Here is a 24,212-nt window from a genome sequence, read left to right on the forward strand (position 1 = left end):
CTGCCAGTCCCCTCCACCCCCCCGAACCCCCCAGCGCCATCGCCAACGGCTCAATCGCTAATGCAAAGAGTAAGGGAGATAGGGGACATCCCTGCCCAGCACCTCGATGGAGCCCAAAATATTCTGACCTCCTCCCGTTTGTCACCACACCCGCCATCGGAGCCGAACAGAGCAGCCTTACCCACTTGATAAATCCCTCCCCAAACCCAAACCCCTCCAACGTCTCCCACAAGTATTCCCACTCCACCCTGTCAAATGCCTTCTCCGCGTCCAGCGCCACCACCATCCCCGCCTCCCCCTCCACCGCCGGCATCACAATCACATTTAACAATCTCCGGACATTTGTGTTAAGTTGGCGTCCCTTCACGAACCCCGCCCGGCCCCCACGGACCACCCCCGGCACACAGCCCTCCACCCCGGCCGCCAGGACCCTTGCCAACAGCTTGGCATCTACATTTAAGAGGGAGATAGGCCTGTAGGACCCGCACTGGACCGGGTCCTTGTCCCGCTTCAAAATCAAGGAGATCAGGGCCTGCGACATTGTTGGAGGCAGAACCCCCCCCTCGCGCGCCCCACCGAAGGCTCGCACCAGCACTGGACCCACCAAGTCCACAAATTTCCTGTAAAACTCCACCGGGAACCCATCCGGCCCCGGCGCCTTTCCCGCCTGCATCTGGCCTATCCCTTTAATTAGCTCCTGCAGCTCTATCGGCGCCCCCAACCCTTCCACCAGCTCCCCCTGCACCCCCGGGAACCCCAACTTGTCGAGAAAGCTCCCCATTCCCCCTCTCCTCCTCGGCGGCCCAGACCCATACAATTCCCTATAGAAGTCCCTAAAGACCCTATTCACCTCCTGCCCCCTCCGCACCACACCCCCACCCCTCTCTCCCACCCCCCCAACCTCCCCGGCCGCACCTCGCCCACGAAGCCGGTGTGCCAGCATCCCGCCCGCCCCCCCCCCCCCCGCACTCACACGCCGCACCCCGCGCCCCCCTCCACCGCACCTCCGCCTCCCCAGCGGCCAGCAGGTCGAACCCGGCCTGCAAGCCACGCCGCTCCCCCAACAGCCCCCCCTCCGGCGCCGCCGCACACCTCCTATCTACCCCTAGGAGCTCCCCCACCAGCCTCCCCCCCTCCTGCCTCTCCTTCCTCTCTCCGTGTGCCCTCATGGAGATCAGCTCCCCTCCAATCACTGCCCTCAAGGCCTCCCAGACCGTCCCCACCCGCACCCCACCCGTGCCATTCGTACCCAGATAGTTCTCAATGCCCGTTCCCACCCCTCCGCACACCCCCTCGTCCGCCAACAGCCCCACATCCAGGCGCCACAACGGGCGTTGGTCCCGCGCCTCCCCCATGTCCACGCCCACCCAATGTGGTGCATGGTCCGATATCGCAATGGCCGAGCACTCCGTGTCCTGCACTCCCGGCACCAGCCCCCCGCTCAATACGAAAAAATCGATCCCAGAGTACACTCTGTGGACGTGGGAGAAAAAAGAATACTCCCTCGCCCTAGGCCCACCAAATCTCCATGGGCCCACCCCCCCCACCTGCTCCATGAACCCCCTTAACACCTCTGCCGCTGCCGGCCTCCCACTCGTCCTGGAACTCGATCTATCCAGCCCAGGGTCTAACACCGTATTAAAGTCCCCTCCCATGATCAGGCCCCCTGCCTCCAGTCCCGGGATGAGGCCCAGCAGGCGCCTCATAAAACCCGCGTCGTCCCAGTTCGGGGCATACACATTTACCAGTACCACACTCTCTCCCTGCAGCCTACCCCTCACCATCACGTACCTGCCCTCCTTGTCTGCCACCACCTCTGCCGCCACAAACGACACTCTCTTTCCCACCAAAATCGCCACCCCCCGGTTCTTGATATCCAAGCCTGAGTGGAACACCTGTCCCACCCACCCCCTTCTCAGGCGGACCTGATCTGCTACCCTCAAATGAGTCTCCTGCAGCATTGCTACATCAGCCTTCAGTCCCTTCAGGTGTGAGAAGACCCTTGATCTTTTGACCGGCCCATTCAGCCCCCTTACGTTCCACGTGATCAATCGGGTCGCAGAGCGACCCGTCCCTACTCCCTGTCGATTAGCCATGTCTTGTCCCTTGCTCGCCCCGGGTCATCCCTTCTTTTCTGACCCGCTTCCCCTAGCGATGGCCCCCCCCCCCCCCCACCCCCCCGGCTCTCCCCTTCTCGTCCCTGGTCTTTCTAGCAGCAACCCGGTGTCCCCCCCCCAGTCCCCCCCCCCCCTTCCCCCCCCCCCCCCCCCCCCCCCCCCTGGCTAGGACCCCTCCTAGCCGCGATGTACCCCACATCGTACTCCCGAGAGTCAGCTGGTCTCCGCTGACCCGGCTGCTCCTGCCACATTCCGACTCCTCCCGGTTCACCCCATCTGCGCCCGTGAAAGATCCCCTTAAAACCCCCGAGAAAGACCCGCATAATCAACCCGCTCCCCCCCGTCCTGTCTCCCCAACTTAACGATATAAATACAAATACCCAATGGCAACTAAATACATAAATACTTAACTACATACTTAAATAACAAAATAATTAACTAACTATCAACTAACAGTGTGCCCAACCATCACCCTCCATCAAACAGTATAAATAACCGCAGATAACCATAACCCGAAAAGAAAAAAAAGAACAAAAAACCCCCCCCAAGCACCCAAAGAAAAAGGGTAAGAGGGGTAAATAACTAAAGGAAATTGGAAACGGGAAAAAACACCCCATAAGAAGCCAACGACCCACAATAGAGATTTCAACAGTACAAATATACAGAAACACCCAACAACTCGAAACCTTCAAAATATTCAGAAAAGTCAACCGTTCGAGAAAAAACACCCCAAACACTCCACGAAACTGTTACCCAGTTCCGACCTGGCCTGAAAAAGAAAAGGGCCACTTGCACAATCAAGAGTCCCCCGGCGGCTACGACCGCCGGTGCTCCCAGGTTTTAGTTCGTGTCCAACTTTTCCTCTTGTACAAAGGTCCAGGCCTCCTCTGGGGACTCGAAATAATGATGTTGGTCCTTGTAGGTGACCCACAAGCGCGCCGGTTGCAACATTCCAAATTTGATCTTTTTCGCGTGTAGCACCGCCTTTGTCCGGTTGTACCGGGCCCGCCGCTTTGCCACCTCCGCACTCCAGTCCTGGTACACCCTTACCGTCGAGTTCTGCCACTTGCTGCTTTTCTCCCTTTTAGCCCACCTCAGGACTTTCTCTCGATCACTTAGCCGCTGGAACCGCACCAGCACCGCCCTCGGGGGTCGTTTGCCCTAGGCCTCCTGGCCATGACCCGGTATGCCTCTTCCAATTCCAGGGGCGCCGGACCGGCCCCTTCCCCCATCAGGGAGCTCAACATCTCCGCCACATATCCCGGGAGATCCGACCCCTCCAGGCCTTCTTCCAGGCCCAGGATCCTCAAATTTTTCCTCCTCATCCGAGTGTCCAGCTCCTCGAAGCGGCTCTGCCACTTCATGTGGAGTGCCTCGTGCACCTCCACCTTTGCCCCGATGACTGTGGCCTCCTCCTCCCTCGCGGCCATCTCCTGCTGCAGATCTTTAATCGACGCCTCTTGGATCGCCTGGGCTCCCACCAACCTGGTGGCCGTCGCGTTCATGGACTCTAAGAGTTCCACTTTCATCTCCGTGAAAAAACGGAGGAGAGCGGCCTGCTGCTCCTCCGCCCATTTCTTCCACTCCTCCGGTGCACCGCCGGCCGCCATTTTGATTTTCTTCCCCCGCTTTTTTTGGGGAGCTGCTGCCGTTTTTCTTGCCGCTCCACTCCGGGTACCGACCATAAAATCGGTCTAGCTCTCCTCAGGGGACCTTCCCCCACCGGGATTCGTTTTTTCAGCGCCGTTGGGGCCCTCCAATTGGCCCAAAAACACCTTTGTTGCAGGAGCTTCCAAATGTGCGGCTTAGCTAGTCATAGCCGCAACCGGAAGTCGCATTGCTCATTAGTAATAGCATGACCAACCTGTGCGAGTCCAGGTCCGGTATCTTCCCCAGCATCCTCTTTATAAACTCCACATCATCCCAATTTGGAGCATACACATTTACTAATACCATCTGCACCCCCTCCAGTTTCCCACTGACCATAATATACCGACCTCCAACATCCGAAACTATTCTACCCGTCTCAAACACCACCCGCTTATTGATCAGGATCGCGACCCCTCCGGCACTGGGGAGCTGAACTCACCAAGACCGGCACCTCACAGATCAGGGTGCTGGTTTGAAAGACTGCCCCAATCTCTACACCCCACCCTTTCAGGCCCCCCTTCACACCCACCCAATCTTTCTGCAGCACCCCTCCCGAGGGTGGCACAGTGGCTAGCACAGCTGCCTCACAGCGCTGAGGGCCCGGGTTCAATCCCAGTCCCAGGTCACTGTTTGTGTGAAGTTTGCATATCTCCCTGTGATTGCGTGGGTTTCACCCCAACAACCCAAAGATGTGCAGATTAGGTGGCATAGCCAAGCTAGAATTGTCCCTTAATTGGAAAAAAATAATTGGATACTCTAAAAAAAAATTTTTAATAAACCTTTCTGCAGCCCCTTCATACCCCCTCCCCATCCCACCCACCCCTTCATGAGCATGGACCCCCCAGACCTCGCCTGTTGGCTGATCTTGGGTTTCAACTCCACTTTATACCCATTGCCATATCCCTTAATTCCCTGAGAGACCAAAGGTATGCCTATCACAGCCTGAAATGTAACAAGAACACCTTGGGAATATATACATGGCATGAATCATACATTGCTTTCATGAAATGAGTGTTCTGTTGTGTAAAATATCATAGCATGAGAAGACAAGAGGTAAAGTTTTAATGATGTCAGTGGGTTAAAAAAACACATTTAGGCGATATCTAGAAGCTTGCCATCTTTGTTGTACTCAGTGCCTAAATTTACAGTAACTTTGATTTCGATAGGGCAGCACGATGGCGCAGTGGGTTAGCCCTGCTGCCTCACGGCGCCTAGGTCCCAGGTTCAATCCTGGCTCTGGGTCACTGTCCGTGTGGAGTTTGCACATTCTCCCCATGTTTGTGTCGGTTTCACCCTCACAGCCCAAAGATGTGCAGGGTAGGTGAATTGGCCATGGTAAATTGCCCTTTAATTGGAAAAAATTAATTGGGTACTCTAAATTTATTTTTTAAAATAACAATAATGCTTTGATTTTGATGGACAGAATTTTAGCACACCTTTGAAAACCTGAGTGTATGGTGTAAAACTAGTGACTAATGCTGTGGGAAGGATGCAGGAGAAGTCACTGTTAACAGAGAACTATTTCAACACATTTATACTGTGAAATCTATCAGTTTGGGTTCCTGTGACCATTTATTGATTTATTTCACGATTAACTACTAGGTGTACTGCCTTAAAAGGCACTGAGATGTATCGGGAGGGCATTCCAGAGTCTCAGTGTGTGCTTTGTGGGGCATCGATTTGATTTATCCCCAGAAAACCATCATGTTTGATTGTCCGTGCATGGTGCCACGACCCGATATATTCGGAACTTCCTTTTCATTCATAACTTTAGAGTACCCAATAATTGTTTTCCAGTTATGGGGCAATTTAGCGTCGGCAATCCACCTATCCTGCATATCTTTGGGTTGTAGGGGCGAGACCCATGCATAGATGGGGAGAATGTGCAAACTCCGTACGGACAGTGACCCGGGGCCGGGATTGAACCCGGGTCCTCAACGCCGTGAGGCAGCAGTGCTAACCATTGCACCACCGTGCTACCCCATTCTGAATTTCAAATTCATTTTTACATTTCAAAACTAAACATCAAAGGCTGCAAAATGTGCCCGCTTGTGGGTCATCTGACTTCCCTTGTGGATTGAAACCACTCCGCTGTCTCAAGAGGGAACAAAAGGAACATTCTGGATGGATCTTGAATAAATGCCATTTACAGAGACTATTTGAAAAGAGTAGTATCAAATTGAATGGGTCATTCAAATTCTCAAGGTGTTAAATCACAATACTGGTTAGCACTGCTGCCTCATGGAGCCGAAGACCAGGGTTTGATCCTGCCCCGGGTCACTGTCCGTGTGGACTTTGCTCATTCTGCCCATGTCTGTGTGGGTCTCACCCCCACAACCCAAAAATGTGCAGGGTAGGTGGATTGGCCACGTAAATTGCCTCTTAATTGGAAGTTTTAAAAAAAATCACAAAACCAGATATACAATTAACATAAGCAGCCACCATCTTTGGAAAAGGGCTTTGAACTTGTGCAAGGTCACATGATGAGATGGCCATGTTTTAATCTGATTTTATATCAGCAATAAGATGCTTCTAGACAGAGAGTTCCACCAAGAGCCATTGAATTAGCCACTACTCACCCAAGCAGCCAAGTTAACAACGAGAAATACCTCAAAAACTAGGAGCTTCTAACAGAGAGAAGTAGTGAGTTTTTCTGAGTGCTTTTGCTCGTGTTTTGGCACATTATGCTAAATTATACTAAATTTGGGGTCTTAAAGTTACTGCAGTAAGACCTAAACTGGGATTCCACTATCTAAATCTTGGTAATAGTCAACCTGGTGCCGTACAGAGCCATATGGGCCAGAGCCATTTGGGCCAGGAATGTCCATGATTAGATGTCCAATCTGAGTTGGTTGATAGCAACTGATGTAGATGCTATACTTTCTATCAGTCTGAGGGGAAAACATTTTTGGGGGCTTCTCACCCCCAAGGTGAGGGTAGCCTCCTGCACTCTTCCTGAACAAGAATCACCATCTTCAGGCAAGGAGGAGGCAAATCTGAGAAAAAAACAGTAAGAAAAAGTCTTTCCAGGGTTACTTTACCCACTCTTCATGTTTGAAAAATGAGTACACATACGAATATACAAATTAGAAGCAAGGGTAGGCCATTCGGCCGCTCGGGCCTGCTCCACCATTCAGTAAGATCAGAACAAATTTGCCGCCTCAACTCCACTTTCCTTCCGACCCCCAAAACCCTTTGATTCCCTTGTCGATCAAGGGTCTATCTAACTCACTCTTAGATATATTCAATGAGCCTGCCTCCATCCCTCTCTCGGGAATAGAGTTCAGACGCACAACACTCTGACAGAAAGAAATCCATCCTGTCAAGACCTTTCAAAACCTTCTGTGCTTCAATAAGATTGCCAACTGCTTAACCGGGCTCAAATTACCTCCTCTTGAACTTGCTAATTCAGCAGTGTTTCCTCGCTTACACTAGTTTTGAATGCATTTCACAATAAATCATAATCAACTGAGAGACACGAAACACCAACTAATAAAATCCTATTGACGGTGGCACAGTGGTTAGCACTGCTGCATCACAGAGCCAGGGACCAGGTTCAATTCTGGCCTTGAGTAACTGTCTGTGTGAAGTTTGCACTTTCTCTCTGTGTCTGCATGGATTCCTCCAGTTTCCTCCAAAGATGTGCAGGTTAGGTGGATTGGCCATGCTAAATTGCCCCTTGGTGTCCAAAGATGTGCAGGTTAGATGGGGTTACAGGGATAGGGTGGGGAAGTGCACCTAGATAGGGTGCTCTTTCAGAGGGTCAGTGCAGACTTTATGGGCCTAATTGCCTCTTTCTGCACTGTCGGAATCCTATGGTTCTACTAGTACAAGCCCATGTTCTAAAATCTATATGGTAAAGAAATGGGCCTCAGTCAGTTCCTGCAACAACAATTCACATTTGCATAACACAGAACTCCAAGGTGCTTCACAGGAGTGGAATCAGAGACAAGATTAACATCAGTCTGAAGAGGAGAGATTAGGGCAGATGACTAAAACTTCCCCACCCTATCCCTGTAACCCCATCTAACCTGCACATCTTTGGACACCAAGGGGCAGCACGGTAGCATTGTGGATAGCACAATTGCTTCACAGCTCCAGGGTCCCAGGTTCGATTCCAGCTTGGGTCACTGTCTGTGCCGAGTCTGCACATCCTCCCACTGTGTGTGTGGGTTTCCTCCGGGTGCTCCGGTTTCCTCCCACAGTCCAAAGATGTGCAGGTTAGGTGGATTGGCCATGATAAATTGCCCTTAGTGTCCAAAATTGCCTTTAATGTTGGGTGGGGTTACTGGGTTATGGGGATAGGGTGGAGGTATTGACCTTGGGTAGGGTGCTCGTTCCAAGAGCTGGTGCAGACTCGATGGGCCGAATGGCCTCCTTCTGCACTGTAAATTCTATATAGAAAATCTAGGACAAAGTTTTAAATCAGTTGTCAAAAAAGGAAAGACAGAGCGAGGCAGAATTTTAGGAAAGGAATTTCAGAGTTTAGGACCTAGATAGCTGAAGCCACAACTGTCAGGTGAAGGGATATAAACCCAGGTTCGCCAAGACGTGCGGGTTTCTGGGGATTGTGAGGCTGGAGATGACAGAGATAGGGTGGTCAACCATATAAAAGCTAACAGAATTTGGTGGACCCAGTCACAGATGATGCTATTTCTCTCTTCACATAAGAGCTGGTTGAGTGCTGTGGTAGATGCACTGTAATGATTTCTGTCAGTTTCTGCACTGGCTTCCAGTAACCCCACAGCTAGTGTTGGATCCTTTACTCACCAAATACCTATCAGAACCCAAATACTGAAGCTTATGAAAAATATCGGGGAATTTGAGTATAGAGCAAGGCTCTGAAGAATGTTCATCATAATGTGTAGCTTTATTATTTTGATTTCATTTTTTGCAGTTTTTGTTTACCAGTTAAAAAGCTGCCATCTGAAACATTCCGTTGTGTTGAAAATAGCAGAATCAATGGCTGGAAGGGGGTTATTACAGTGTATTTTCAGCAAGGACAAAGCTTAGATTATATCATAACCTGCGAGGGTGGAGCTGGAGTGTTTTGCGACGTGACCTGAACCCCGAGATTAAACTGGTGACTCTGTAGTGTAGGTCATACACGCCGCATGTTTCTGATTATTTAAACTCAGCCAGGGCACTAGTGAGGTTTTTTAACAATGCACTGGCAAGGTTGCTACACAGGGCTAATCACTGGCTTTTAAAGCAGACCAAGCAGGCCAGCAGCACGGTTCAATTCCCGTACCAGCCTCCCCGGACAGGCGCCGGAATGTGGCGAATAGGGGCTTTTCACAGTAACTTCATTGAAGCCTACTCGTGACAATAAGTGATTTTCATTTCATTTTCATTAGGTTGTGGGTGAGAAAACAGTGAATGAGTCCGCAATGCATATTTTTCTATTGTGGAAGCTGCTTCCAGTTGGAAGATGGAATCGAGAAAATAATAATAATCTAATAATCTTTATTATTGTCACAAGTAGGCTTACATTCTTACTGCAATGAAGTTACTGTGAACATCCCCTAGTCGCCACATTCCGGCACCTGTTCAGGTACACAGAGGGAGAATTCAGAATATCCAATTCACTTAACAAGCACGTCTTTCGGGATTTGTGGGAGGAAACCGGAGCACCCGGAGGAAACCGACGCAGATAACATGCAGACCGGACAGACAGTGGCCCAAACCGGGAATCAAACCTGGGACCCAGGCGCTGTAAAGCAACAGTGCTAAACACTGTGCTACCGTGCCGCCCAGAAAAGAACGGCAGCCTGCATGAAGGATGTTTCGTGTTGGCTCGTTCGTACCCTCACACCCACTCAGAGAATCAGATAATTACAGAGAAGCGCTGGAAAGGGAGACAAAAATTCTCAAAGCCTTTGAAAGACTTAAAAAGCTTTCCTACCCACTGACAGCCTTTGTTGAGGACAATGAGAGGCGAGAGCTGAGGACCGACAGTCAAACTTGAAGGAAAGGGAATCCAACACACAGTTCGGAGTCTGTTAAGTATTGGTGCAGTCCAGCCCTCCGACCATTGTTTGATAGTTGCTGAGATGAAGGTGATGCTGCGTGAGATGGTCATGAGGAGGTGAACAGCTGCAGGAATTGTTGTCGCTCTATTCTGCAACTTCCCTGTAATTATCTGATTCCCTTCAAGTTTTATTGAAATGAAGTTCCATGCTTCCTTCATACACTCCGTGGACCTGTCCAAATCCATGTCTGCATTGTATAATTTGTTTTAAAATTTGGAGCACCCAATTCATTTTTCCCAATTAGGGGCAATTTAGCGTGGCCAATCCACCCAGCCTGCACATTTTTGGGTTCTGGGGCCGAAACCCACGCAAACACGGGGAGAGAATATGCAAACTCCACACGGGCAGTGACCCAGAGCCGGGATCGAATCTGGGACCTCGGCGACGTGAGGGAGCAGTGCTAACCACTGTGCCACCGTGCTGTCTCCGTCTGCATTGTATAATTAATTGTGTCTGAAAATTGACCCAAAGAATCTGAGAGCTCATGCACCTCAGCATTCCCCTGGAGATTAGCGGCCCGGTGGCACAGTGGTTAGCGCTGCTGCCTCACAGCTCCAGGGTCCTGGGTTCAATTCCAGCCTCAGGTGACTGCCTGTGTGGAGTTTGCTCTTCCTCCCCGTGCCTGCGTGGGTTTCCTCCGGGTGCTCCGGTTTCCTTCGACAGTCCAAAGATGTGCAGGTTAGGTGGATTGGCCATGCTAAATTACCCCTTAGTGACGATACTGGGTTACGGGTTTGGGGTGGAGGTGTGGGCTTAAGTAAGGTGCCCGTTCCAAGGGTCGTTGCAGCCTCGATAGATTCTATGAAATCTATGAATTAACACCAGGGGCAGGATTCTCCCCTACCCGGTGGGGTGGGGGGTCCCGGCGTAGGGGAGTGGCGCCAACCACTCCGGCGTCGGGCCTCCCAAAGGTGCGGAATTCTCCGCACCTTTGGGGGCTAGGCCTGCGCCGGAGCGGTTGGCACCACGCCGACTGGCGCCAAATCCGGCACGCCTGCATGAAGGATGTTTCGTGTTGGCTCGTTCGTACCCTCACACCCACTCAGAGAATCAGATAATTACAGAGAAGCGCTGGAAAGGGAGACCTGCTGCCCGGCGCCGGGGCTGGCCGAAAGGCCTTCGCCGGTTCACGCATGTGCCGGTGGTGACGTCATGCGCGCTGGGGGATTCTCTTCCGCCTCCGCCATGGTGTAGGCCGTGGCGGCAGTGGAAGAGAAAGAGTGCCCCCACGGCACTGGCCCGCCCGCCGATTGGTGGGGGGCCTGGCCACCGTGGTGGCACCCCCTGGGGTCTGATCACCCCGCGCCCCCCCCCCCAGGACCCCGGGGGCCCGCTCGCGCCACCGATCCCGCCGCCACCAGAGGTGGTTCAAACCTTGGCGGCGGGAGAGGCCTCCCAGCGGCGGGACTTCGGTCCATCGTGAGCCAGAGAATCGCCGCAGGGGGTCGCCGCTTGACGTGGCGCAATTCCCGCCCTCGCCAATTCCCGGGTGGCGGAGAATTTCTGCCACGGCGGGGGCGGGATTTTCGGCGGCCCCGGCGATTCTCCGACCCTGCTGGGGGTCGGAGAATTTCGCCCCAGATCTTAAATATTTAAAGATGATTTACAATGTTACATGACATTTGCAAAAAAGGGAAGCTGAGGTTACAGAAATGGCCTGAAATGTTGATCAACTTTCAACATCTTCCGGGTTCCTATAGCGGAAATCCATCTTTAAAGTTATTGGATTGAATATTTGTACAATTCTGGACGTAACAAAAACAATTGTTTTCTTTTTAGTAGATTTTTCATAATAAAACACCTCAAGGTGCTTCACAGGAGTGTACTGACGCAACATTTAAGGCCAAGCCACTTAATGATACATAATGTTAAGATTTTAATTTGTTTTGGAGATTTTCATGAAAATATCTATCCTCAGCATAATTGACAATTTCTGTGTTGCGGAAAATGTTGAACAGCAGCCACAGCACCAAGCAGCTGACAGCAAAACAAACAACACTCTCCTGTCAGCAATGCCACAAAGCCAACTCAACAGAAACAACTGGAGACTTACCATTAACCCTGTCACAGCAGCCTGTCTATGTTTCCTTTTGCTTACTTTTCTTTTCCTCGTTCTCATTCTTTTGATTATTCAGTTAATCTTCGGATGCGGATAATACTGGCAAGCCCGTATGCATTGACCATTTATAAGTTTTCCTGAGATGACGATGGTGGTCCTCTTTAGCCCTTGTGACAATGCTAGTGACAATGAATGAATGATTTCCTGGGTCTCTGGCCAATACCCTCCATCAACACAACCTAAACATATTATTTGGTCTGTTAGCAAAACCTTGCTGTGCACAAACTGGTTGCCATGTTTCCGATATTACAAAAGTGACAAACGTCAGTAGTACCGCATTGGCTATAAAGTGCTTTGGGATATTCTGAGCTTGGGAAAAGTGGGATATTTAAGTTTCTATATTTGCTTTTGACGTTACGTATCAGAGTTAGGATAATTTGTGGCTTGCAGGATACATTGGAAGTGATACTTTCTCGATGATTCTGCTGCTCTTGCCTTTCTTGACATCGTGTTGAAGTAAGCTCAGTGACTTGCTAATCTTCATCCAGTAGCGACTGCAGTCATAGCACACCAGTCCAGTAACAAGGACAGCAATCAAGTGAAATCTGTGACACGTTCTCCTGAGAACACTTTGTCCCTAAAGGTGGTTCTTTTAAATGCACACTCTCTGTGAGGGGCTGGGGAATCCCTGGCCCGGGGGCCCGATCCAATCCCTTGCACATTTTTATCCAGCTGGTGGGGAGATTTCAAAAGCCAGTTCCCGCCACCCTGTGCTGCACTCTGGGCCAGCCGCCGCCATGTTCTGGTGCCTGAGCCTCGGCCGCAGTCACATGAGGCCCAGATTGTGGGGAGAGAGCGAGGCCCCAGGAGTGCAGGGCATGGATGGGAAGCTGCCAGATGCCGATTGGGTGGTGAAGAGTAAGTACCCCGGGGCAGCGGAGAAAGGGAGCAGGACACAAGGATCCATTGGCAGTTCAGCCCCTGCCAGCAGCATGGATGTACCAGGACAGGGCCCCTGAGAACTGGGGAAGAGGCCCAGACTCTAGGTCCAGTTGCAGCATCAGACTGGGAGTTGGCCAGAGCCTTGGGTTGTCCAGTCACTGCCCGAGGCTGGTTTGGGGCTGAGGGAGATTGGGAATGGAGAGCACTGGAAAAAGACCCTGTCCCCTGGCATTGCCAACAGCGCACTGCCCCCTGACACCATGGCACTGACACTCGAGGCTGACACATTAGTCTTGTTATGATTGACAGCTGCCGGCTACTTCAACAATGCTAAGTGTGTTCTGCGATGAGAAAAGAGGAAATGGAAGCACGTAGCGTTTTTGAAGTTGCCTGCAGTTGCCAATCAAAATAAGAACGTTTAGAAACATTGCAGTTAGGATCAATGGAGGGCAGTTTAGATGCATTCAAGTGTGAACAGAAAGATAAATTAACAAACCACGCACCTGCCGTGTTTAAACCATTAAGCTGTCAATCAAAGGCTAGTTAAAGGTACTGCACTGTGAAATTGAATGAATGCTAGGCATTTCAAAGGATCTCAGGGGATTTCAAAGCTTTCAAAGTGTGGTGGGCTTTCTAGGAAGGCTCTGGCACTTTAGAGAGCCACTGTTTTAAACTCTTTAGGCTAAGGAAGTCGATGTAAGGAGAGGGAAAGTCTTCCTGGCTTGAATCTTCAAAGTGGCTTCACAGCGCCAGGGTCACAGGTTCGATTCCCCGCTGGGTCACTGTCTGTGCGGAGTCTGCACTTTCTCCCCGTGTCTGCATGGGTTTCCTCCGGGTGCTCCGGTTTCCTCCCACAGTCCAAAGACGTGCAGGTTAGGTGGATTGGCCATGCTAAATTACCCTTAGTGTCCAAAACGGTTAGGGGGGGTTTATTGGGTTACGGGGATAGGGTCGAAGTGAGGGCTTAAGTGGGTCGGTGCAGGCTCGATGGGCCGAATGGCCTCCTTCTGCACTGTAAATTCTATGTTCTATGTTCCAACTGTCTGATCTGCTCTGTAGCTGTCATTCAGCGCAGTTCAGAGTGAGAAGGCTACTTTAGAGTTTAAAAAGATCAGATAAGGATAATAAATTTGAACAGAGTTCTGCCTGAGATCACCATGCTAAGAGTGATCTTCAGATTTCCCAAGGCTGGAAGAGGCAGTAGAGACACGGGACCCCATCCCTGGGGAAGATCCCAGGGTCAACCCCGAGCCCACCCAAGCCCAGGTCCCTTGCAGCCTTTCCTCTTCCACCTGGCAGTGGCAGAGGGGCACTGGGATAACCGCCTTGACCCCCCCCCTGGGAATCCAGGGCGCCAGGACACCGCTTGGCCATACTTGCACTAAAGGCCATCCAGAGGAGTCCCCACTGAGAGGAGTGGAGTGGAGATTCAGACTTCCAGATCGTTGATCACATCCAGGGCTGTTGTTGTTTGAATGTTCTCGCCGGCATGGGCGGGAAGCCTGCTATGAGCCATGGGGCAGGACCGAAGGCCGTCCTGCGGTGATCCCGTTTTTCAGCTGTAGCGGGATTCTCCATCCGAGCAGGATTCCCAATTTCAGCAGCGGGAAATGGAAAACCGTGCCCTTTTCTATGCGTGACAGGCCTTTGATAAGATAAACGCTCCTCACCTTTGTCCTAAGCAATGTTCGTCTACAGCACATTGGGGTAAATTCTGAGGCTATGTGAAAGTATAAAACAGGTTTTAGCAAATTAGCAGCTCACTCTACATCTCTTGATGTTTGTTTTCTTTTAACTCGGACAATGTCAACATTTACCCTGTATGTAATATATACTAGTTCGATTCCGGCCTGGGGTGACCGTATGTGTGGAGTTTGTACATTCTCCCCGTGTCTGCGTGGGTTCCCTCCAGGTGCCCACAGTCCAAAAATATGCAGTTTAGGTGGATTGGCCATTCTAAATTGGGCCTTAGTGTCCAAAAGGTTAGGTGGGGTTACAGGGATAGGAAGGGGGCCTAACCCATTGAAGGGTGCTCTTTCCGAGCTTTAGAGGCTCATAGAATCATAGAATTTACAGTGCAGAAAGAGTTCATTCGGCCCATCGGGTCTGCACCGGCCCTTGGAAAGAGCACCCCGTCTAAGTCCACACCTCCATCCTATCCCCGTAACCCAGTAACCCCACCTAACATTTTTGGACAGGAAGGACAATTTAGCATGGCCAATCCACCTAACCCGCACATCTTTGGACTGTGGGAGAAAACCGGAGCACCCGTAGGAAACCCACGCACACACGGGGAGGACGTGCAGACTCCACACAGACAGTGACCCAAGCTGGGAATCGAACACGGGACCCCGGACCTGTGAAGCGACAGTGCTAACCACTGTGCTACCGTAACTCAATGGGCCAAATGGCCTCATTCTGCACTGTAGGGATTCTATGATTCTATACCTCAATGTTCTGAAGGAGATAGTTGATGAGATTGTGGAGGCATTGGTGGTGGTCTTTCAGGAATCACTGGAGGCAGGAAGCATTCCAGAGGACTGGAATATAGTTAATGTAATACCCCTGTTTAAGAAGGAAGGGAGGCAAAAGAAGGGGAATTGTGGGCCGATTAGCCTGACTTTGGTTGTTCTAGAGTCTATTTTTAAGGATGCAATTGCGGAGCACTTGGAAGTGCATGGCAAGACAGGACCACGGCAGCACGGCTTTGTCAAGGAGAGGTAATGCGATACAAACCTGTTAGAATTCTTTGAGTAGGTAATGAGGAAGTTAGACAAAGGAGAACCAGTGGATGTGATGTATTTGGACTACCAGACAGGCCTTTGCAAGGCACAGTTCAGTAGCTGCTAATTAAGATAAGACCCCATGGTGTTCGGAGCAAAGGACTGGCACAGATAAAGGATTAGCTGACTGGCAAAAGGTGGTGATAAAGTGGTATTTTTCAAGATGGCAGCCGGTGACTAGTGGTGTGCCTCAGGGGTCCGTGCTGGGGCCACAACTTTTCACAATATACATTAATGATCTGGAAGAAGGAACTGAGGGCATTGTTCCTATGTTTGCTGATGATGCAAAGATATGTCGCGGGATGGGTACTGTAGAGGAAGCAAGGGGGCTGCAGAAGGATTTGGACAGGCTAGGAGAGTGGGCAAAGGAGTGGCAGATGGAATACAATGTGGAAAAGTGTGACCTTATGCACTTTGGTAGGAAGAATAGAGGCATAGACTATTTTCTTATTGGGAAAAAGGATTCAGAAATCAGAAGCACAAAGTGACTTAGGAGTCCTAGTTCAGGAATCTCTTAAGGTTAACATGCAGGTTCAGTTGGCAGTTAGGAAGGCAAATCCAATGTTTGCATTAATTTAGAATACAAAAGCTGGGATGTACATCTGAGGCTGTATACGGCTCTGGTCAGACCCCATTTGGAGTATTGTGAGCAGTTTTGTACTCATCTAAGGAAGGATATGCTGGCTAACAAATGATCCCCGGAATGAAGGACTTGTCACATGAGGGGCGGTTAAGGACTCTGCATCTGTACTCGATGGAGTTTCGAAGAATGAGGGGGCATCTTATTGAAACTTACAGAATACTGAGAGGTCTAGATAGAGTGGATGGAGAGAGGAAGTTTCCACTTGCAGGAGAAACTATAACCCGAGGGCACAGCCTCAGACTGAAGGGACGATCCTTTAAAACTGAGATGAGGAGGGATTTCTTCAGCCAGAGGGTGGTGAATCTGTGGAAGTTTTTGCCGCAGAAGGCTGTGAGGCCAAATCACTCAGTGTCTTTAAGACAGAGGTAGGTAGGTTCTTTTTTTTTTTTATAAATTTAGATTACCCAATTATTTTTTCCAATTAAGGGGCAATTTAGCATGGCCAATCCACCTACTCTGCACATTTTTGGGTTGTGGGGGCGAAACCCACGCAGACACAGGGAGAATGTGCAAACTCCACACGGACAGTGACCCAGAGCCGGGATCGAACCTGGGACCTCAGCGCCGTGAGGCGGTTGTGCTAACCACTAGGCCACCGTGCTGCCCAGGTAGGTAGGCTCTTGATTAATAAGGGATCAGGGGCTATGGGAAGAAGGCAAGAGAATGGGGATGAGAAACATATCAGTCATGATTGAATGGTGGAGCAGACTCAATAGGCCAAGTGGCCTCATTCTGCTCCAATGCCTTATGGTCTCATACATTGTCACCGTAATGTTACTTCACACTATCTCCTTTCCATCATGCTTCAGCTCCAATTTCACTATTGGCTCTCTCTCTAAACATCCTGTTTTGCTTTTCTTATTAAGAAATCTAGGTGATGGTTCAAGGCTCATATCACAGGACAACAACGAGGCTGAAGTGATTAGGAGGGAAGATGTGATAAATCAAGTGGATTGGTGACACACTACTTCCTATGTAGCAAATTCTTTATCGTTCTCAAATACAAATGAACAGAAGACTTCAATAAAGACAGAAAATGCTGAAAATGCTCAACAGAAACAGGCCATTTGGTACACCAGGCCGATGCTGGTGTCTAGATTTCACGCACGTCAACGCCGACCTCACCTCATCTAATCCTATCAATGCAACCTCCTTTTCTTTACCTTGTACTTATTTTTTTTTAAAGGTAGAGTACCCAATTATTTTTTTCCCAAATAAGGCGGAATTTAGTGTGGCCAATCCACCTAGCCTGCACATCTTTGGGTTGTGGGGGTGAAACCCGTGCAGACACAGGGAGAATCTGCAAACTCCAGATGGACAGTGAACCGGGGCCGGGATCGAACCCGGGTCCTCAATGCTGTAGGCAGCAGTGCTAACCACTGCGCCACTGTGCCGCCCACTAGGTACTTATCTAGCTTTCCCTTAAATATATTTCATAGCATTTACAGTGCAGAAGGAGGCCATTCGGCCCATCGAGTCTGCACTGGCTCTTGGAAAGAGCACCCTACCCAAGTCCACACCTCCACCCTATCTCCATAACCCAGTAACCCAACCCAACACTAAGGGCAATTTTGGACACTAAGGACAATTTAGCACAGCCAATCCACCTAACCTGCACATCTTTGGACTGTGGGAGGAAACCGGAGCACCCGGAGGAAACCCACGCACGCACGGGGAGAACTGCAGACTCTGCACAGACAGTGACATAAGCCAGGAATCGAACCTGGGAGTCTGGAGCTGTGAAGCAATTGTGCTAACCACAATGCTACCGTACTGCAACGATTTGTATTGTTCTGGTCTGTTCTGGTATTGTAATGGTCTGGTACACAGATGTACATACCATTGCAAATTCGTTCCTGTCTTGGACTTAATCTCGTATCACTTCACTGTCTACTCAATCCGGAAACTGAGTGCCTCAGTGGGATCGACATTCACTATAACCTTTTCCATAAGGAGATAAATATACTTATGAGGCAGTCACTGCTCCAGTTCCTTTTATCTTGAGCTATCCCCAGTTTATAATCAAGTCCTTACTGAGGTGTCTCAATAAGGGCTTGTGCTGTCAGTAAGAATCAAGATATTCAATTTTCTCAATTTAAAAGGAAAACAAGTGAATGGTGAGCTCATATGTGGTTAGCAAATCCCTTCCTCGCTCCTTTAATGAACCAAGAGTCTTGCTGCTCCCCCATTGACCCCTCCGTTTATACCACATGTCTGTTTTTGATGAACATTATTCCACGGTGAGTGCAAACTGATCCCACCCATCGTGCGGTTCCAACAAAACGGCTGTGTAAAGATGCTGTTGGTTAGAAATCAAAAATAAAACTCGACTAACTGTAACAAATGTATATTTTCGTTGGTTTTAGAGTTATTTACAGTAACTTTTGCATGGATAACGCCCAATGATGTACAAAAAAATAGGAAAAAACAGGAGTCTACAAAATGGGTCTACAACAAGGAAATTATGAAGGACAAACTTTGTACGTTCGTGAAACAGAACCCATGTACAGGTATGGGGGGGCCCTGTTTTGGAACCCCTGGAAGTTGGTTGCCACAACCATACTTTTTACTAATGTCCCTGCTGCCTCCTGATTCTAGTACATACCAGTGGGGCGGTGTTGGCGATGACTGGGCATTCTTCAGCATTGGTGCTATGGTCACTCCCATATGTGGTTCCCCTGCCCTGCTTGCCCTGTGTTTGCCTTGGCACCTTTCCCCTCCTCCTCCTCCCCCCCCCCCCCCCCCCCCGCCACCCTATTTCCTCCCCCTCCCACTTTTCCAACCCCCCCCCCACCCGCCTTCTTCTCTCCCTCCACCTGATTCGGTCGTTCTTTCTCTCCCCCCACCTTACTTATTGGCTGCTGGTCATGAACAGGTCTCAGAACAGAATAGTGAAAACCTTCCTTCCTCCGACCCCCGAATAGCGTATTTTATTCTTTCCAATTTGAAAAACTGCATCAAGTCAGAATGCCAGTCTGCAGCCTTGGGTGGCACTGCTGATTGCCAGCCAAGCAGGGGTCTTTGTCAAAGGCTATGGAGCCTGTCCCTCTCCTCATAAAGAGTGCTGGCTCTTCTGAAACCCCAAAACCCACCAGTAATGGGCAAGACTCCACCCTCGCCCCCCATAACCTCCGACATGTCCTCAAAAATGGCTGTCCAATACCCAACAAGTCTGGGCAAGACCAGAACATGTGGGTGTGGTTGGCTGGGGCACCCTGGCACCGTTCACATTTGTCCTCCACCTCTGGGAAGAACCTGCTCATTCGGATTCTGGTTACGTGTGCCCTGTGCAACACCTTTAGCTACTTTAGGCTCAGCCTTGCACATGAGGAGGTGGAGTTCGCCCTGTGCAGCGCTTCACTCCAGAGTCCCCACCCTATCTCTAGGCCTAACACTTCCTCCCACGTCTCGTCCAGTGCCAGCCGTACCCTCTCTAGTGGTCATCCGTTAATGTCACGCAGTTATATAGAACATAGAACATACAGTGCAGATGGAGGCCATTCGGCCCATCAAGTCTGCACCGACCGTATCCCCATAATCCAATAACCAAATAACCCCATCTAACCTTTTTGGTCATTAAGGGCAATTTATCATGGCTAATCCACCTAACCTGCACGTCTTTGGACTGCGGGAGGAAACCGGAGCACCTGCAGGAAACCCATGCAGTCACGGGGAGAACGTGCAGACTCCACACAGACAGTGACTCAGCGGGGAATCGAACCTGGGACCCTGGAGCTGTGAAGCAAATGTGCTAGCCGCTGTGCTACCGTGCTACCCCAAATTACCATCCCCTAGTTTGCCCACGTTCAGATGTCTGTCCTACAGGGAGAGTCCTGCTCGCTGGGGGAACGTTGCTGTTTCCTTTGGACAAAGTGCCTTATTTTTATATACCAGAGAACGTTCTGTTTTCAGGAGCTAGAGCTTGTTCATGAGTTTCCCCAGGGTAACCACTCTGTGTCTATGTATAAGTCCCTTTTGTCAGTACCCCTTATCATGTCTCCATCTTTTAAAGGAGGCGCCCATGTCCTCAGTCTGGCCACTACCGTTGGGCTTCTTGAGGATCTGTCTGGGGGGGACTGTGAGTGAGGCCATGGCCAGTGATTGGAGGGATGTCCCTATGCAGGAACACTCCTCCATTTTTATCCACACAACTCCCGGCTCCTTGACCCATCCCCGTACTCTTTCTGTAGCAGCTGCCCAGTGTAGAGTAGGAGGTTCTGGAGGGTCAGCCCCCCCCCCCCCCACCCCCCACCCCCCCACACCCCATGTTCCTCCTTCTTTGCAGTGCAATCTTTCCGATCCTTGGGTTCTTCCCCCACATACAAATCCATGATTGATGTGTCTGTCTTAGTGTAAAAGGTCTTGGGGGTGAAGATCAGGGGGGCGCTGAACAGGAAGAGGAACCTGGGCAGTACGTTCATTTTAATCGTCTGCACTCTCCCCATCAAGTAGAGCGGGAGAGAGTCCCACCTCCTGAGGTCCCACTTTACCTCGTCCACCAGACTCAGCGGGTTCCACTTGTGGATCTACATCCAGTCGTGGACTATTTGAATCCCCGGGTAGCGAAATTTGGTTTGGGTCAGTTTGAACAGCAACTTCGCCAGCTCTGATCACACCCCCACCCCCACGGGTTCATGGGAAGATTCCGCTCTTGCTCAGGTTAGGTTTGGAACCTGAGAAGTCTCCAAACTCATTAACGAGTTCCATTCTTCCTTCCATGCAGGTTAGGGGGTTCAAGACATAGAGGAGCAGGTCATCTGCATAGAGTGAGACTCTGTGCTCTCTGTCTCCTCTCTGAATGCCTCTCCACACTCTCGCTAATCTGAGAGCCTTGGCCAGTGTTCATGTGCCAGGGCAAATAACAGCGGGAACAGTGGACATCCCTGCCTCGTGCCTCTGTGCAGCTGGAAACATTCGGAGCTGGTGGCGTTCATCTGTGTGCACTCTGTGGAAGCACAGTATGGTAGCTTCACCTGTGAGGTGAGCCCTGGCCCAAACTCAAACCGTTCAAGCACCTTCACGAGGTACCTCCATTCGACTCTGTCGAAGGCCTTCTCTGCGTACACTTCTGATGACCACTTCTGGTGTCTCCTCCCTGGGTGGGGCCATGATCATGTTCCGTAGGCGCCTGATGTTCGCCATTAGTTGTCTGCCCTGGCAAAGCCTGTCTGGTCCTCCACAACTACCTTTGGCACACAACTCACTCGCCAGGGCCTTCACCAGAACTTTGATGCCCGTGTTTAGGAGTGAGCTGGGTCTGTACAACCCGCACTCGGGTCTTTGAGTATTTTAGGGGTCAGCGGTGTCGAGGCCTGGTCAGCTGGTCTCTCTCAATAGCGAGTTGTTGAACGTCTCCGGCAGGTGCAGGGCCAGTGCTATCGCAAATTTTTTTATAGGAGTCCACCGAGAATCCGTCCAGCCCTGGTGCATTCCCTGGCTGCATGGAGTTGATACTCTCCATGACTTCCCCCAGTTCTACTGGTGGCTTCCAGTCCCTGCTTCCATTCCTCCCCCATGACTGTTATGTCCAGCCCATCGAGGAACCATTTCATCTTCGATTCCCCGTCCGGGGACTCAGAGGTGTACAGCTTTTGGTAGTAAGTCACAATTGCCTCATGATTTATCTCGAGCTTGCTGCTCCCATCCTTAACCTGTGCTATTTTCCTTGTGACTGCCTTCTTTCTCAGATGGTAAGCCAGTAGGTGGCTAGCCTTGTCGCCATGCTCATTGAAGATTCCCTGTGTCCGGCAGAGCTGGTTCACTGCTTTCCTGGTGGAGAGCCGTGGAGTTCTGCCGCTCCACTTTCCACGTGGTGTTGACCAGCTGCTGCCTAGCTGCCCTCTCTTTCCTGTCCGAGTGCCCTTTTTCCACCCTTGTCACCACTCTTATGCTACATTTTCCACCCTTATCGCCACCGTCAGTGCTTCCCAGAATGTGGAGGATGAGATTACCCCATCCTGATGGCTTGTGACATTCTTTCACAGGACGCCTTGTTGGCAAGGAAGGCTGTGCCCAGCCTCCATGGTGGGGTTGGGTCTGACCCGTCTCCAACCTCACATCCATGTCGTGTGGAGCATGGTCGGAGATGACTATTGCAGAGTAATCCACCCCTGAAAGCACCGACTTCCTCACTATGAAGAAATCAATCTGAGTGAGCCTGGCAGAAGACGAACTCCCTCTTCCTCGGGTGTGTGAACCTCCATGGGTCCACCCGTCCCATCTGCTCCATAAAGGTACTCAGTTCCCTCATCATGGCCGATTGCTTCCCTGATTTGGGGCTCAATTTGTCCATCCATGTGACTTGTAAACAGTTGAAGTCTCCCCCCATGATGAGTCAGTGGAAGTCGAGGGAGGGGATTTCCATCATGGTGTGTATACTGACAAGCACCACCGGTGCCCCTTCCAGAACACCGCTGACCATTACATACCGTCCCCCCAGGTTCGTTACCATCTTCGCCGCGGTAAATGCTGTCCACTACCCTAGCTCTCTTCCCGTAGAGCTCTTGGTAGCTCTGTCCTCTCCAATTCTTTCTTACCCTCAGTCAGCCCTTCTCCCTCAGGTGTGTCTCCTGGAGGAAGACTATATTAGCCCTCGGGCTTTCCAGATGGGCGAAGGCTCTGACTCTTTTCATCGGGCTGTTGAGTTCCCTGACGTTCCAGTCAACTAACATAATAATAATAATAATCTTTATTAACACTGCAATGAAGTTACTGTGAAAATCCCCCAGTCGCCACATTCCAGTGCCTGTTCGGATACACAGAGGGAGAATTCAAAATGCCCAAATTACCTAACAGGACTTCGGGACTTGTGGTAGGAAACCGGAGCACCCGGAGGAAACCCCCGCAGACACAGGGAGAGCGTGCAGACTCCACACAGACAGTGACCCAAGTCAGGATTTGAACCTGAGACCCTGGAGCTGTGAAGCAACAGTGCTACCCACTGTGCTACTGTGCTGCCCCAAGTTACCATCCCCTAGTTTGCCCGCATTCAGATGTCTGTCCTGTAGGGAGAGTCCTGCTCGCTGGGGGAACATTGCTGTTTCCTTTGGACGAAGTTCCTTGTTGTTATATACCAGAGCTCGTTCCTTTTCGTGGAAGGCCTTTGGCACCACGCCAGCCGAGGCCGAAGGGACCCCACCAGCCGGCAAGAGTCCGCACATGCGCGGGAGTGTCAGCGGCTGCTGCCGTCATCCCCACGCATGTGCAGGGGGGGTTCACCTACGCGTCGGCCATCGCGGAGGCTGACACGGCTGACGCGTAGGAAAAGAGTGCCCCCATGGCACAGGCCCGCCTGCAGATCAGTGGGCCCCATGGGGCACCCCTCGGGGCCAGTTCGACCCGTGCCCCCCCCCCCCCCCCCCCAGGACCCCGGAGCCTGCCCACGCCGCCTGGTCCCGCCAGTAAGTCTGATCTACACCGGCGGGACTGGCAAAGAACCAGCGGGACTTCGGCCCATCGCAGGTCAAAGAATCGCCGGGGAGGGCGCGGCGAGCAGCCGCCGTCCAGCGCAGCGCAATTTTCGCCCGGCGGGGGGTCGGAGAATCTTGCCCTATAACTATGAAAATAGCACTCACTGACATTATTATCCCACATGTTTAACAAACCTGGCTGGCACTGCTGATGTGTACACTCAGTTTATTCCCTCCCTGGGGCAGAATCTCAAATGTGACCAGCTAAAAGTAGTCAGATGCTTTGAGGTTGCACTAGAACTCTCACAAGGAGCAACAGTGCAAAAGGAACAATACCTCTTTCTCTGCCTTGGTAACTTCTGATTCAAAACATTAAAACCATTGAAAGAACACTCAAGGTCATTATTTCTTTGCAACTCCTATCTACCGCTGCTGTATAGTTCCACCGATGTGACCATTCCTTGTGAATCAGCCTTGTCAGTTGGTGGGGACAAGTTAATTTAACATGGAAGGTGGGGGCAGCATGGTGGTGCAGTGTGTTAGCCCTGCAGCCTCACAGCATCAAGGATATCCCTTG

The sequence above is a fragment of the Scyliorhinus canicula genome, chromosome 12 (genome assembly GCF_902713615.1).
Source record: "Scyliorhinus canicula chromosome 12, sScyCan1.1, whole genome shotgun sequence".
NCBI classification, from domain to species: domain Eukaryota; kingdom Metazoa; phylum Chordata; class Chondrichthyes; order Carcharhiniformes; family Scyliorhinidae; genus Scyliorhinus; species Scyliorhinus canicula.